Genomic DNA, 13,045 nt, shown 5'->3' with positions numbered 1-13,045 from the left:
GCTGTTTTCCTGTCGCTTGCTTCAGGCTTTTGGTAGCACGTTTATAGTCTTAAGCAGTATTAGCTGTCGAGATGAGAGTAGAATCTTCTTTTTTTTTCTTTTTACGATCATGAAAATGTTCCACGTTCTTCTCGAGTAGCTGGTTCATATTGCTTTCCTTTCGTCATGCCGGCCGGAGTGGCCGTGCGGTTCTAGGCGCTAAAGTCTGGAGCCGAGCGACCGCTCCGGTCGCAGGTTCGAATCCTGCCTTGGGCATGGATGTGTGTGATGTCCTTAGGTTAGTTAGGTTTCAAGTGGTTCAAGTGGCTCTGAGCACTATGGGACTTAACTTCTGACGTCATCGGTCCCCTAGAACTTAGAACTACTTAAACCTAACTCACCTAAGGACATCACACACATCCATGCCCGAAGCAGGATTCGAACCTGCGACCGTAGCGGTCGCGCGGTTCCAGACTGAAGCGCCTAGAACCGCTCGGCCACACCAGCCGGCTAGTAAGGTTTAATTAGTTCTAAGTTCTAGGCGTCTGATGACCTCAGAAGTTAAGTCGCATAGTGCTCAGAGCCATTTTCCTTTCGTCATTCCATTTGTGAATCCCTTTTTCCTATTAAGTTACTGGTCTTATGTTCTTAAGTGGTGAAGTGAAGGAAACAGTAACGGACTGGAAAATGGGCTTCGGAAAGGGATCAGAATTATCACAAAATTGAGATAAAATAATGCAAAATTGAAGGGCAAGTAGACACATCAATTACTATGTGAACATTGCTCATATATCCTATAGGTAGTACTACACACATGCTGGTGGCCGTAGTTCAGATGGTACACTCGCCGAAAGAACCAAATGTCAAGAGAAGTCTTTTTGCAAAATATTATACCGTCGGATTCACCATATATATGGCTTTTCAAATGATGCCAGCAGAAGAAATTTTGGGTCGCACTTACTTGGTTGTTTTCTAATAGGAATGAAGATCAAAATAATGAATAATAAGCTCAGAATGTTCCACATACATCACTGTCTATCGCTGATAAGGAACGCGCTACGAACGCCATGTTAACTACACCCCAAAGATCGAAATTAACCGTATAAAATAAAAAATGACGTGCATCTTAACTTCAGAATACGGGTTGTCGATACAAAAATATTATACATGTAGGGAATATTTGAGACATTCCCCCTAGTTAGTGTAAATTCCTGGATGGTTTCTCTAAGTGTGTCAGCCGTTTCCTTCCCCAACGTACACAGACTACCACCTTCGTCAATAACAATTGCTCTAGCTCGGCTGAGCATCAAATCGAAATGAGCTTGGATGACAACTACATGTACGTCATTCTACAATGTTTCAACTCTATGCCAGCGATCATCAACTGTAGGGTCCGCAGCTCGTGGTCTAGTTGCTAGCGTTGCTGCCTCTGGATCACGGGGCCCCGGGTTCGATTCCCGGCCGGGTTGGGGATTTTCACTGCCCGGGGACTGGATGTTTGTGTTGTCCTTATCATTTCATCATCATCCTCACCATTCGTGACAGTGGCTAGACTGGACTGAGAAAAAAATGGATTGTGAAAAAATTGGGACTTTGTACGGGCGCTGATGACTGCACAGTTGAGCGCCCCACAAACCAAACATCATCAACAACCGTAGAGGCTGTCTAATGGTGACGTGCCAGTCTCTTGATAACTCATAACCAGACGTTTTGATTAGGTAAGAGATCTGGACAACGTGCTGACTAGGGCAATTTTCTATATAAAAAAAAGTGTCAGACTGTTAAAAAAAATTAATTTATCTCTGTAGTTGCGTGAGTAGGACTAAAAAATTGTACGTTTATTAATGTTAACAGTAATCATCTGTACATATCCTGTAAACTGGTTTGTTGTAAATCGTTTCCCTAAACATTATCGTACAAACTGTCGTATCGACACATGTAACTAACTAGCTAACTAACTAACTCTGCATCCAAGTGGGAGCAGTCGATCTTGCGTTATCTTGTTGAAACATAAGAGCACAGACACATCGAATATATGGCACAGCCGTCAGCATTAACGCATCAGGAATGTAATACCTGTTTACCAAATTTTCGGCTATGTGAAGGGGTGATCGTATTGGGCACCCAATGAAATCACATAAAATCACGCCAGGTGTTGGGCCCGTACGAAAATGACAAATGCAATTTGGCAACATTTCATCTTCTCGGAACCTCCACACACGGATATATCATTCACGGGAAAAGACGAGGTGGTGGCACTCCTGTGTGCAGTGCAGTCATTGGTGGTACTACTATAGCTTGCCTCTCACGTCAACTTGATGAAGTTCAAAAATGGCTCTGAGCACTATGGGACTTAACATCTGAGGTCATCAGTCACCTAGAACTTAGAACTACTTAAACCTAACTAACCTAACGACATCACACACATCCATGCCCGAGGCAGGATTCTAACCTGCAACCGTAGCGGTGGCGCGGCTCCAGACTGTAGCTCATAGAACCACTCGGCCACCCCGGCCGGCCAACTTGACGAAGACTCGAAGCACCGGATGAGTACTCTAGAGTTGATCGCACTAGCATCTCGTACACGATTTCCTTTATAGATGCACTGCATTTTCATAGAACTCTTCCAACATCTAAATATGCTATTCGCCCTCCCTAATACTGATTTTGCGCGTTTGTCCAATTTCACACAGCTTCTTTGTGTTACCCGTACACATTTAAACGATGTGATGTGCTACAGTTGTAGCTGATAATCTTATAATCGGGTAGTATCGGCTTCTTTCTCTCTGTTATAGCCATTCTCAAGTTTACATCATCATTTGAAGAGAGCTGGCATTTATGAAATCTTCTTTTGTTATCAGACCAGTCGTGGCGTCATGTTGTCGCAATGTTTCGACGAGTTCCCTACTGGCCATTTTCAGGCGACGTCTGTGACAACACGACATTACGACTCACCTGATAATCCCAGTAGATTTCATCAATAAAATTCAGAAAGCCTACATTCCCATAGAGCTATATGTGTGTGTGTGAATTCCTAAGGAACCTAACTGCTGCGGTCATCCGTCCCTAGACTTGCACACTACTTAAACTAACTTATGCTAAGAACAACGCATACACCCATGCCCGAGTGAGCACTCGAACTTCGCCATCCGTGACATGGCGCCTCGAACCGTGCGGTCCCATATTGGAAATTTTTCCCAGTCTTTCTGAATTTCCTTGCTATCGTCCAACGACGATATTTTCCTGTAGATAACAGCAACGTCAGCGGAGAATGTGGTAGTGCTCATAAATCGTTTACGTATATTGAGGGCATCAGAGGTCCTATTGCACTTCTTCGGAGTAATGTCAATGTCGCATTCGTTTCCTCGAGGCACCATTGTTTTTACTTAGTGAACTTATATACAGACAGTGTTGAGGTATTTTTCGTAGTAGTATAGTAGCAGTGTGATTCCAAGTGACGAAGTGTAGAAGTTTTGCTTACTGAATGAGGCTTTTCTCAATGAGTCCCTGAAGTCAGATACCCTGCACAGTACTGCAACACAAATAATGTGTCAATTGACGCATATCTAATTTCAGTAATTTCAAAAAAATTTCATTTTTCTTAATGCCCTGTCCATTTGTAACTACATGTCATAGGTGTACTAAAATTCATTCACTTTTCACCATATATTCACGACATTACTATTTTTACAAGTGTCCTTGCATGAGTGAAAAAAAATGAAAGTCGTCCAGTGTACGTTCCTGTGAATATGTACGTCATATTTATACCTAATTACACTGGTATGAAAAACAGTGCTGGATGCACCCGAAAAGGGCAAGAAGTGGGACCACGTAATGCACCCAGGAACACTGTAGAACATGATCTTTGCGGTGGTCCAAGTGTTTTGATGAGTGGAGGCATAATGTTGAATGGGCGTACTGACCTCCAAAACTTTGAAAACGGTGCACTCACTGATCAGCGTTACTGTAACACTGTACTCCTTCCACATATGCGTCTTTTCAATGGTGCGCGCGGACCTGCCCTCATTTTTCTGGATGACAACGCGCGACCTCATCGAATTGCACAAGTAGAGGAGCCCTTGTGGGCAGACGTATTGCAGCATGTCCACATGCACCAACCGCCATCCAGCAGTTTTCAACAGCACTGGTGGAGGAATGGAACGCCCTACCACACTAACACCGCTGGCTTTGTGGCCGAGCGGTTCTAGGCGCTTCAGTCTGGAACCGCGCTGCTGCTACGGTCGCAGGTGCGAATCCTGCCTCGGGCATGGATGTGTGTGATGTCCTTTGGTTAGTTAACACTAACACCTTACCAACGTTGTGGACGATATAGGAACACACAGCACAATATGCACTGTCATCCATGGTGATCACACGTCCTATTGAGGGCCATGTCCCACGTTCTGTAATGTTCAAGGGACCCTCATGAATCGCCGTGACAGCAGTGTAATTATTTGTCAGCTTCTTTCTCCTCTCCCTCAACAAGGAGTCTAGGTGTAATACGTAGTAGATGAAAATCTAAATTGGTTGGAGCACGTAACTACAATATGCAAGAAGGAATCAACATCGCTCAATGTCCTAAAAAATATAAAAAGCTCATCCCTCTTGACCTGTAAAAGAAACTTGTACAAACACTTATACTTCCATTTATTTCTTACAGCGATGTTATCCCGCAACGTCCTTTTCGGGAATGTTCATGGTGCCTGGAACTGGCTATGAATGTTTGTGTCCGTTGTGTCTGTGATGTTCGACTCTTTGATCATATTTCACCATCATATGCACAGTTAACCTGGCTGCGTGCAGACAAGCCCAGAGATTTCCATACCCCCTGTCTGCTCTGCTATCTTGTCGAAGTACAATGTCCCTGATATCTCTCCTCGACCTTAACGCTATTGTCTGGACAACACGGCAGAAACACCCTTTCCTGTCGGAGAAAATCCTTTCTGTCCCACCCCATCGTTCGGCCACTTTCTCCGAGTCCTCCTCAGTAGCAGGAATCTGACCCTGAAATAACCTTCCGTATTGTATAAGACAACAGAGTAACATCTCTAGCTTGAGAAGGCATTTAATGACATATATTATCACTACTAGTGGCAACAGCAGCCATAATAGAAGTACTGCCAGTATTAACTTTATTAGTTCATAGTCAATACTGTTTACTCACGTTATCAATATAGACCCTCAAATCATTTTCATACGTTTTTTAATATTAAAACTGTTATCTCTTAGACAATTGTGATGTAAAAACAGGTACTGTATGTGTGAAACCCTGGTCCGATTCAGTCCGGAACCGCGCGATTGCTACGGTCGCAGGTTCGAATCCTGCCTCGGGCATGGATGTGTGTGATGTCATTAGGTTAGTTAGGTTTAAGTAGTTCTAAGTTCTAAGGGACTGATGACCTCCGATGTTAAGTCCCATAGTGCTCAGAGCCATTTGTAAATGAAGGCCTGATGGTCCTAATCAGATCGGGTTAAATAAATAAATAAATTGTCTTTGAATGTAAGTTTCATTTCTGTTCGTCTCAGGACGTATTTGTTTCATTTACGTTCTGTACTGTAATGTACTGTACTGTAATAGTTCTTTCTAGCTATGGTACACGTTTCAAAGAGCTGTGTTTCCTGGCAGTGACACATCATGCGTAATTACTTTCGTTCTTATGTGTCGCCCACCAGTGTAGGAATATCGGCAAGAAAACAAGGTAACTTATCGCTTGAAACCAGCTAGCACAATCTTCCACGAAAATGGACGAAGAACTTAGTAATCTCACCTAGACTACTCATCATCAGGTGTAAAGTCCAGTGTCACAGACATCTAACCAATTAGGACTACATGTTCAGGCCTGTCTTTCAAGAACATAATGAGCGAGTGTTTAACGTTTTGCCCACACAGGCGACGGTGACGCATCATATTTGACACCAGCTAAATAGTCGGGTACACATGAGGCTGTTACCAAAAACATATCATTGCTTAAACAAGGCACAATCTGTTCTGCGGCAGTAAACGGAAAAAAGCAATTCTCACTTCCCACACAGTACGAAATGTCAGCAAACACGACAACACGCAACATCTCTGACAGCGAGCTTCTTGGTCATCTTATGTATGTCACTGTAAGAACTACAGATGGGTACGCTTCACAAGCTATCCAGTGTATTTCGCTCTAGTAAACAAAGATAAAAAGCGTTTTCTGTAATGTTAAAGACGACCTACGTCTCCGAAAGGCGATTCCATACAGCATTCCATGTGAATCCAGCTTGTATTACTTGGTGCAGTTTATTTAACAGTCGAGAAGAGGTGCAAAGAACGTCAGCGAAACACCCGGCTAAAAAACCGTTAATCAAATCAACTGTCGCCGAGTACTGCCTCGAGTATAACGATGAAATGAAATATAACGAGACCAGTATCATGGTGCACACACCAAGTTTCTGGGACGGCGTAATTAAGGAGTCTGTCGAAATAATGACGGCCGAAAACCCAATGAATTAGGACGAAAGTATCAATTCAAACAATGCCTGGGTTCCAGGACCAAGTTTATTAAGATCTTGCCAGCCGCCTCATCCACTAGAACTGGAAACTCTAAAGAAATGTGCTTTTTACGGAACAACAATGCGGTCTCTGGAGGAAAAAATGAATATCCAAAGGCTTAGTGGGTGCTGGGAGACGAACTCGGTTATAAATAGTGACGCGACCGCAACAAATCTTCGCTATCTGGCTGGAGTCCAAGTACGCATGACGCAGATCGCATCACCTGAAGAACACGGCTATGGAAGTTGTCGAAATACTGCTCATGAAAAGGGATTAAACAACTCGACTAAACACCCGACGTCATACCGAGTGTTTGTAATTAAAGTCCAGCTACTCACAGCGTCCCAATGTGGGCTGTGTTTATTGTATGTCAGCGAAACTTAGTAGATATTCTAATGAGTTAATGCAGAACTGATTTACACTGGAAAAAAATTAATTCCAATTTTGGCCACCAGGTGCAAATCTGATTCTGTGAATGCAAGGAAGACGTATAGATGTTTGCAAATGTAATGGATTAGGAACGGGACATGGGCAGAAAAGGTTAAACAAGTGAGAAAGTTATGATGTTGATTTTAATATTAACAAGTGCTTACATAATGTGTTTAATATGAACACCGGAGACGTCGACGAGATGCTGTACAGCGCCAGATTTGTGCCTGGTGGCCAAAATTGTAATTAAATTTTTTCCAATGTAAATCGGTTCCGCATTGACGCATTAGTATATCTAACGCATTCGTTACCATGCGATAATTACAGCCCACACGGACCTCCGTGAGTAGCTGCACTATAATTATAACCACCCAGTACCATGTTTATAAAGTTGTTTATCTCTGAATATGGTAAAAACCCATATAGACTGCAAGGCTTATGTGCACACAAAGAAGCATAGCTTACTCTGTAGGTCGTGACAAATAAGCTCTGATGCATGTAAGGTATGCAGAGAGTGTAGGTGAAGAAGAAACTGAAGTGACTCATTAGGACGTAGATAGAGAGATTAAGGAACGAATAATAAGGCACCAGAAGCAGAGAGCATAAGGGCAAAGCTGTTGAATGCAGAAGGTGAAACTCTTGAGAAACAGTGAAATATGGAAGAAGGAGGAAATCCAGAAGTTAGCTACCACTATCCCCTGCACAAAAAGAAAAGTAAATGGAACTGTAGTAGGTATTTCTCTGCTAACGTAACATACAAAGATTTATCATTAATAATTCTTGAAAAGCTGAAGCCTTCTACTGAGATATTATTGGAAAGTACCAGGTAGGATTTCGCCCAGGAAGATCAACCGTAGATCACATACTCACCTAGAGGCCAATCTGTGAGAAGTGCTCGGAATTCAGTCATCGGTTTCTGATAATATATGTAGCTTTCTCGAAGACTTATGATAGTACAACCAGATTAAGTATGTGTAGTATCATGAGGGAGCTTGGCATATCACGGAATGTAATTAACCTGGCGAAGGTGTTCGCAGCAGAGACAAAAGGCAAGGTAAACTGCCACAGGGAGGCACCCAAGAAATTCGGCATCAGAACAGATGTGAGACAAGGTGGTGCCATTTTACCACTGCTTTTTAGTTTGGAGAAAACAATTCTGGAAGTGAAAAGAGAAGGCAAGGGTGTGAAACTAAATGGAGGCACACAGTTATTGGGATATGCAGATGGCATTGCACCTATACTGAAGTCAGAGAAAGAGAAGGCAGAAACCATAAGAAACTTAGGAAACAATGCCGGTAAAATTGGACTGAGGATTAATACGGAGAAGACTCAGTTGATAGACGTATTTAGAGAAGCTTCTAATACTGCCCCAGCACATGTAGCAATACGGAACATAGCCACAGTGGGAAATTTTGAATACCTGCGAACCTGGTTCAAAAGGCATAACAAATTAAAACAAGAAATTAATCACTGTATTGTCAATTGGTCTAAAACTTATTTCGGTCTGACGCATATAATGTCATAAAAAAAATCTCTCCGTTAAGACCAAAGATAAATCATGTAATGCAATGATAGTATCACAGTTGTTATATGGGACAGAAACCCTAAGCACCACAAAAGAGAGGACTTTGATCTTTGACCGGGAAACCAGAAGAAAGATATTAGGACCAATCAGCAAAGAGAACACCTGGAGACGTGGAAAGAAGCAGGAATTTTTGGAACTGATTAAATAACCGAAAATCATAGAGAAAATGAAAGCGCAGAGAATAAGCCTGGCAAGGCACGGTGCCAGGAGGTCAGATACTTCCCGGCCCAAAGCTGTGCTTACGAGAAAACCTGATAGATCTCGTCTAATCAGACGACCGAGGATGCTGTGGGCGAATGAACTGCGAAAGGACTTGAGTGCCAATGAGAACTGAAGCCAAAATGCACAAGATCTCCATCTATGAGGGAACATTGTAAGGTCGGAGCATGATCTTCAGGATCCGTGATCACCAATACATATGTATGTATATAGGAAAAATATAAATTTCTAAAGCCCAAAAGAATAACCTAAGTAACACAGTTTTATTCCAAAATAAGTGGTAAAATAGTCACACAGAATAAACTTTCATAAATTCAGAGCAACGTAAAGAAATGAGGGTCTTCGTATCTATGATATGTCATTAGGAGGTAGATCAATAGGAGTCGTGAAGGCAATAGATTACTTTAAACGTGTGTTACTTTTCCCAGCTGTCAGTTGGACAGTCTCCCCGGTTGCGTACACATCTTTTCGGATTCTAGAGAACAGTTAGTTATTTGTGAGAGCACGTGCAATTCTAGTTCACTTCGTATTTATCATAGCATTAGGTGAGTGGGGCGACACAACATGATGTTTCGTTTCAGCAGCCAGCAGTCTAACATAGAACGAATATCTTTTTCATCATTACCTGAAACCTAACTGAGATGCAGAGAGATTTTACTTATTATTATTTGTAATCCTCAGTGTCCGCTCTGTTGCTGAGTGGCAATTCGGTAGAATGACTGTGACTAGTGAATTGGACTTTCGTAGTACGTGGCCTACCAGTGTGGCACCTTCACATAGATCAAGCACAAAGGATAATATGGTTCTGGCAAAAGAGTTCATAATACGTGAGTTTATCAAAGGATGCATTGACTTTGAGGACATCAGAAAACACTGTAGAGTAATCCAAGCTATTCTGAACTTCACAAACCAAGGCGACATCATATAAATGTCTAACTCTGAATCCTTAAAACAAAAATTAATCTTACACTCTATACTCAATTAATATCAATGAATTTATGGTAGCATGGTATTCCATAAAGCAACAACCAGCTTCCACATATTTTATGATAGCAACCTTTTCACGCCTATTCCACTGTGTGCAACCACGCGATTGGCTTCCTATGCGCAGAATACCACACTCAAGCATTCCCAAACTAATGTCGTTACGAAAAACTAACCTTTCTTACAGGAAAATAATTTGAGTTGGTTTCACCCAACCCTGCATTGATGCTCAATGGCGTGGACCTCTGCTAGACAAAAGCCACTTTCTTCTGAACACAAGAAACACACTACAAAGTGCCTCATCGTCTTTATCATACCGGTTCCAAACAAGAAACGACCACGTTTAATGATGAACTTCTTTCAAACAAACAAGATCACCCGCGAACGAATATTGTTGGTCGAGAGAAAAACTGACATGCCGAAGACTTAAGTGAGCAGTAGAGATGTCGCTGAAGATCTAATGTCGATATACTGAAACTGGTTAAAGCAAAATCTCATAAATGATACCAAATATAAACATCGCGATACACAAAAAGATAAAATATACTGGGAGCAATTGAAAGTCCTGCCTAACATGTACGTTTCAAGGTAGTTGCAGTTGGAAATAGAAGAAGTGTAATAGCGATTAGTACACACGATACTGAAAGAAAATCATCATAACGAAAGAACGTTAGCAGTAAACTCGTGCAAGTCCCGCTAAGAGCGCGTAATTGCCAGCCACAGCAAAGATGCTTCCTCACTACGGCGCACTTTGTCAGTTGGCATTGACGACTGGAAAAGCGTGGACATATTCGTTGGCTTGTGCGCAATTTTTTAAGTTTATTACACACACATCGCGATCGGATAAGTTTATAAGATTGTCGACTGACAGTAAATTACTGTAAGTTTCGACTTCTGGCGCGAACATGTGGAGCCCTGGTACACTACTTACCAAGTGCCAAACCTAAGTGAGCGTAGACCTCATGAAACTTTACAATCCGAATCTAGACTTCTTACTTCCCAATCCTAATCCACTAAGAACCTTTGAACGGAACTTCCATGTACCTGAATATTTTCACCCTGCACACAAGTTTTGTGAAAATGTGCTTCAGAATACTTGTAACAGCAATTTCTATGAATTATATTACTTTTTAAGAACAAATTAGGACCTATACAATATTATCATTTAAGTGGACGTATCCTAATACAGTTCTCCACATAGAGCAATATTTTATGATTTACCTGAAAATAACGCTGGAGTCGAGCCAGATTGCGTGCTACCAAAATGAAAACACGATACTGTACTAATGAAAATGGAAAATGTTTAGCCATGACCTAGCAGACCGATATTTATCAAACTTTCTGGACATGTTTGTCACATAACGGATATTATATTATCAAACTTTCATTCCATTGTGAACTGATATCCATCGTTAGCACCAGTACAAAGTGTGACACCCACAGGCACGAGTATACGCCTGTATTCGTTGTAACATGGAAGCAAACAGCTTCCGAATGCCATCTTGAGGAATTTCCTATCATGCCTGGAACACATTATGTGTAATTTCAGGGAGGTTCCTCACTGTAGGTTGGTTGGAAAGTATGTTTCCGCACCGTATCCCAAATATGCTCTATGGTTGACCAGTCAGGGAACCCAGCAGGCCAGTCGGGGTTCCTTATATTCCTCAAACGTTTGTGGTATGAAATGTCGTGTGGATCTTGCATTATCCTATTGGAACATGCCATATGGTACCATGGTTGTCAAGTTCAATCAGGCCTGTTGTCATGGCTAATAGATTCACACACTGTTATTCGAGGAATTTGAAAGGTCTGGGGCTCAAGAACCGCTGTTTCCTGCGACCTTTCACTTGGTACTCTAGGGACACGTTGGCATATATCGCATCACCACAAATACAAGTGAGACTCGTCACTGAATACCATAGAATGCCACTCAGTATCCCTGTTGACTCTGGCTCTGTACCATACAAGTATCCGTTGACCACGTACGGCGCCAGCACTAAATGGCACATTGAAACTTAGGATCTTAGCCAAGCTTAGTAATCATTTCCTGACAGGAACTCAACTCTATCTGTTAACTCTGCCCAGAAATCAGAAGTTGTCATGTATCTACTATTATCCTACAATCTTCTGGTGGAGTAGTCCTTCTGGAAGAACCCGCGCCTACTCCTCTTACCATGTTGTTGTCCTGAGTATACATGGTCACTACCCGCCAGTGATTCGAAATTTCTCAAAGTGGTGGTAAGTTGCAAATGCACATCGTCTGGTTATGCTGTGTTGCGGTCTGCACGAGAAAAGTTCCAGTAAGGTAGAGACACCCAATAGCCACCATTTACTCACACCATTCTTCATTTGTGACTTTTTTCTGTACTGAAAATAAACTCACATAAAGGTATAATTTTAATCAATACATCTCTAAAAAACATATACACTCCGCCTGAACAGGCCATGAAGTCCCAACGGTACCGATCGACCGCCGTGTCGTCCTCAGCCCGCAAGCGTTACTGGATGCAGATTTGGAGGGGCAGGGGGTCAGCACTCCGCTCCCCCGGGCGTATGTCAGTTTACGAGTCCGAAGCCGCTACGTCTCAGTCAAGTAGCTCCTCAGTTTGCCTCACAAGAGCTGATCGCACCCTGCTTGCCAACAGCGCTCGGCAGACTGGATGGTCACCCATCCAAGTGCTGGCCCAGCCCGACAGCGCATAACTTCGGTGATCTGACGGGAACTGGTGTTACCACTGCGGCAAGGCTGTTGGCAATCAACATATCTCACAGGTAAGAAGATACTGTAGAATTAATTTGGTAACGTTCAGGCAAAGTGTTCATAGTGTAACACTTTCCATTTCCGTCAGTGTATCTGTCCGTATGTCTGCTCTTGGGACTCAGCTGTAAGTACACACAGATCCATAAATATAGAGATGTGTGAAACAACATGAGATAAGGCAATGATGATTGAACTGTTATGCCACAGTGCAGTAAACGAGAAAAAAATTCAATTTTTCTTAAGTTCAAATTAGCACAGCTACAGGTGATACCCAGCAGAGGTGTGACACAGATATACAGCTGAACTCAGCCACATACATGAGAACTCATTGCTACATTGGCGCTAGTCGCCAAGCACAAGTTACGCATTTAGTAAAATATCGACTGGAACAGGGGTGGAGATATACTCGTTACCCCTTGCGAAATGTAGCAACAAGCATTACCTAAGCTGTATTAACACATTTCAGAGGCCTAACAGTGCAGTTAAGAGGTTATAACAAATTGTTAAGCAACACAGCGGTACGAGGACCACTGACAACTGGTTTCAAGCTAGGGAGTACTGTCTT

At 42.4% G+C, this 13,045-nt stretch overlaps 1 pseudogene; it reads right to left on the bottom strand.

The window, feature by feature from the left end:
- Nucleotides 1-12,355: 12,355 nt before the first annotated feature.
- Nucleotides 12,356-12,473, bottom strand: LOC124723363 (annotated as a pseudogene).
- Nucleotides 12,474-13,045: the final 572 nt, after the last annotated feature.

The sequence above is a fragment of the Schistocerca piceifrons genome, chromosome X (assembly GCF_021461385.2).
Source record: "Schistocerca piceifrons isolate TAMUIC-IGC-003096 chromosome X, iqSchPice1.1, whole genome shotgun sequence".
Classification (NCBI taxonomy): Eukaryota; Metazoa; Arthropoda; class Insecta; order Orthoptera; family Acrididae; genus Schistocerca; species Schistocerca piceifrons.
Note: the sequence above shows the minus strand (reverse complement) of the source record. Positions and strands in the feature narration are given on the sequence as shown.